The sequence below is a fragment of the Cebus imitator genome, unplaced genomic scaffold (genome assembly GCF_001604975.1).
Source record: "Cebus imitator isolate Cc_AM_T3 unplaced genomic scaffold, Cebus_imitator-1.0 Scaffold913, whole genome shotgun sequence".
NCBI lineage: Eukaryota > Metazoa > Chordata > Mammalia > Primates > Cebidae > Cebus > Cebus imitator.
Window position 1 is genome coordinate 126,538 of NW_016108228.1, and position 4,514 is coordinate 131,051.

Genomic DNA, 4,514 nt, shown 5'->3' on the forward strand with positions numbered 1-4,514 from the left:
CTCAGCCTCCAAAAGTGCTGGTCAACCAAGCAAGATCCCCATCTTTATTTTAAAGAAAGAAATTTCCAGCCTTTTTTTTTTTTTTTTAGAGTTTCTCCCTCTCACTCAGGCTGGAGTGCAGTGGCATGATATCAGCTCACTGCAACTTTTGCCTCTAGGGTTAGACAAATCCCTCCCCTCAGCCTCCCAAGTAGTTGGAACTACAGCCATGTACCACCATGCCTGGCTAATTTATTATTTTTTAAAACTTTTATATTTTATCAGCAGAAAGCGCAAATGCAGTCCCCCACTATCACAAATTATGCGGTCCAGTTTCCCTCATTTGGGAAAATCTCAGGGGTTAGCACATCCAGAGTGCAATAGATGAGCCTTGCCCTGGGAAAACCACCTTCATAATCATGGTATTTCCCCTGCCAGGTAATTTTTGTATTTTTAGTAGAGACAAGGCTTCACCATGTTGGCCAGGCTGGTCTCAAATTCCTGACCTCAGGTTGACCACCCACCTCAGCCTCACAAAGTGCTGGGATTACCGGCACGAGCACCGCACCCACCCTCACATATATCTGTTTTTCAAAGCTCTTCACACTTGGTATCATTTATTTTTTTATTGGAGACAGGGTGTCACTCTGTGGCCCAAGCTGTGTAAGTGGCACAACCACAGCTTACTGCAAAAGATGCTTTCTTGGTTCAAGTGATTCTCGGGCCTCATCCAACTGAGTAACTCGGATTACTGGCACACTCGGGTAATTTTTGCAGTTGTTTTAGTAAAGACTGGGTTTCACCGTGTTAGGCAGGCTGGCCTCAACCTCCTGATCTCAAGTGATCTGCCCATCTCAGCCTCCCAAAGTCCTGGGGCTACAGGTTTGAGCCACCGTGGCCAGCCCATTCCTACTATTATTTAATTATATTTGTTATTGTCCAACAATTTACACTTGGAATTGATATTTAGTTTCCAAGTATATGTCTAAACACTTATTTTAAATTTAAACAACAGTGTATATATATAGATATACAGATATATATATATATATATATATGTTTTGTGTATGTGTGTATATATATGTATGTATGTATATACATGTGTATATATATATGTGTGTATATATATATATATATATATACACACATATGAGATGGAGTCTCACTCTGACACACAGGCTGGAGTGCAGTGGAGTGATCTCAGCTCACTGCAACCTCCTCCTCACAGGTTAAGTGATTCTCCTCCTTCAGCCTCCCAAGTAGCTGAGACTACAGGTGCCTGCCACCATGCAAGGCTAATTTTTGTAGTTTTAGTAGAGACAGGGTCTCTGTGTCTGCTGGTCTTTACCAGGGACTATGTTTATAATTCGTTGCTCAGAGAGAATTGGCAAGAATAGCTTAGAGTGCAAATGGGGTTGGTGCCAGATGGCCTGGGGGTCAGTATTGTCCGAATCAGATACTGGAATTGATGACCCCTCACTCCAAGGCACCTTCTATTCAAATGATTGTAGTTAATGCGATATTGACAACTACTAAGGAATCTGTATCTTTGCATACAGGAGGGCCCTGAAAAGAGTCATTGTTTAGCCGAGCACAGTGGCTCACGCCTGTAATCCCAGCACTTTGGGAGGCCGAGGCGGGTGGATCACGAGGTCAAAAGATCAAAACCATCCTGGTCAACATGGTGAAACCCCGTCTCTACTAAAAATACAAAAAATTAGCTGGGCATGGTGGTGCGTACCTGTAATCCCAGCTACTCAGGAGGCTTAGGCAGGAGAATTGCCTGAACCCAGGAGGCGGAGGTTGTGGTGAGCCGAGATCGCGCCATTGCACTCCAGCCTGGGTAACAAGAGCGAAACTCCGTCTCAAAAAACAAAAAAGAGTCATTGTTTAGTGAATATTTACTGGCTGGCTGAGATTCCTGCAAAAGCCTAACTCTGCTACAGTGTTGTCACTTTAAAGTTCGGGTATAGTTCACAAAGTCTATTCACATGTGCTACAGATAATTTTAAGAATTCAAGGCTGGGCTTGGTGGCTCACACCTGCAATTCCAGCATTTTGGGAGACCCAAGTGGAGAGATCATTTGAGTCCTGGAGCTCCAGACCAGCCTGGGCAACATAGGGAGACTTCATCTCCACAAACAAACAAAAATTTAGCCAGGTGTGGTGACAGTGCCTATAGTCCCAGCTACTCAGGAAGCCACGGTGGGAGGATCACTTGCACCTGGGAGGTCAAGGTTGCAGGGAGTCCTGATTATGCCACTGCCCTCCAGCCTGGGCAACAGAGGGAGGCCCTGTGTCAAAAAGTAAATAAACTTTTGTACCAATGTCTTCCTATGAAAATTTGAACTTAGGACTATTTTCATCAAATCCTGTATTTACACCATCCAAAAACAATTTATTTGATGGGATGAAACCACTGTGAGTCCCCTTTGGTTCTAAGATACAGAATCTTGCTTTGTCCACCAAGCTGGAGTTCAGTGGCATGATCTCGGCTCACTGCAACCTCTGTCTTCCGGGTTCAAGCAATTCTTCTGCCTCAGCCTCCCAAGACCTGGGTGCATGCCTGTATACTCAGCTAATTTTTGTATTTTTAGTAGAGACGGGGTTTCACCAAATTGGTCAGGCTGGTCTTGAACTCTTGACTTCTTGATCTGCCCATCTGGGCCACCAAAAGTGCTGGGATTACAGGTGTGAGTCACTGAGTCCAACCGATACAGCACTTTTTAATACAGGTGCTTGTCCTGTGCACCCTGGTCTCTGCTTCAATATCAACTTCTCACTTAAGCCCTGGGGTCTGAGAAAAGGATACAGTGTGAGCAGCTGTGATAGAGGAGGAGCAGAAAGCAGTCAGAAATCTGAACAGAATCAACCCAGGCTCTGACTCTTCCAGAACTTTCCCCCAGCTCTCCTCTGCGCCCCTCTTCCCTGGGGTGCCTCCTGGTGTCCCCTCACCCTTGGGTGACAGGGGTGCTGGGTACTCCCCTGTGGTTTATCCTCCAGAGGAAATTCAGTCTTTCCCAGGTATTCTTTGTCACTGCAGTCCATTCTCCACAGAAACTGAGTTTCTGTCTCACTGAGTGACCACCATGTGCTGATGTAGCACCAAAGGCCTTTTCTGTCACAATCATTTTTTGATTATCCATTTAGCAGCATTTCCACAAGAAGAGCTGGAAAGACTAACAAAAACTTAAGTAATATTTCCTCTGATTATGAAAATAATTTGGCAGGGCACCGTGCCTCAGCCATGTAATCCCAGCACTTAGGGAGGCAGAGGCTGGTAGATCATGAGGTCAGGAGATTGAGACCATCCTGGCCAATATGGTGTAACCCAGTGTTTACTAAAATACAAAATCAAAATTCACTGGGCATGGTGGCACGTGCTCCCGGCTACTCAGGAGGCTGAGACAGGGAAATGGCTTGAACTCACGAGGTTGCAGTGAGTGGAGATCGTGCCACTGGACTCCAGCCTGGTGGCAGAGTAAGATTGTGTCTCAAAAACAAACAAACAAATAAATAAATAAATAAAAATCTTAGGCCAGAGGCGGTGGCTCATGCCTGTAATCCCAACATTTTGGGAGGCCTAGGCAGGCGGATCATTTAAAGACAGGAGTGCAAGACAAGCCTGGCCAACATGGTGAAAGCTCGTCTCTATTAAAAATACAGAAATTAACCAGGCATGGTGACACACACCTGTAATTCCAGCTACTTTGGAGGTTGAGGCAGGAACCTGGGTGGCAGACGTCACAGTGAGCCGAAATGGCACCCGCTGCACTCTAGGCTTGGTGAGTGGGTGAGACGCTTTCAAAAAAAAAAAAGGAAATAAAAGTAATTTTAGTTTTAGAAGATTTGGAAAATCCAAGGAAAGCAGAAGGAAGAAAATAAAATGATCTGTTAGTTCACGTCTGGGAGGAATTGTTAGGATTTTGTAGTAGGCTCCTGTTGAGTTTCTATTTAGTCATGTAACAAGGCACACTTTACTAAGATGTGAATGTACTGAACATTTTGTTCCAATCTTCCTTTTCACCTAAATGTATTATCAGTATTTAAGCATATCAGTCACTTTTGTCTGCCTTGTTTTGTTATCTATTTATTTGTTTTTTTGAGACAGAATCTTACTCTATCACCCAGGCTGGAATACAATGGAATAATCATAGCTCACTGCAGCCTTGAGCTCCTGGGCTCAAATGATCCTCCCACTTCAGCCTCCCAGGTAGCTGGGACCACAGGTGCATCCTGCCATGATCAGCTAATTTACTTAGAATTGTTTTGTAGAGACAGGATCTCCCTATGTCACTAGGCTCCTCTCAAATTCTTGGGCTCAGGTAATTCTTCCACCGCGGCCTCCAAAAGTGCTGGAGTTACAGGTATGGGCCAACGGGCCTGGACTTGTACCATGTTTTTTAGATGTATATATTTATTTTATATGCTAGGGAATCGTAGATGTTTAGTTATTGAAGAAGCGAGTTAATGTGGAAAATAATAAAATATAGTACATGTCTAAACACTTTATTTTAAATTTAAACAACAGTATA

The 4,514-nt window shown here is 44.1% G+C and overlaps 1 non-coding gene across 1 annotated transcript; it reads right to left on the bottom strand.

Moving 5' to 3' along the window:
• Positions 1-261: 261 nt before the first annotated feature.
• On the bottom strand, positions 262-425 carry LOC119469861. The gene has a single exon (XR_005198711.1). It is a non-coding gene; the product is annotated as a U1 spliceosomal RNA (small nuclear RNA).
• Positions 426-4,514: the final 4,089 nt, after the last annotated feature.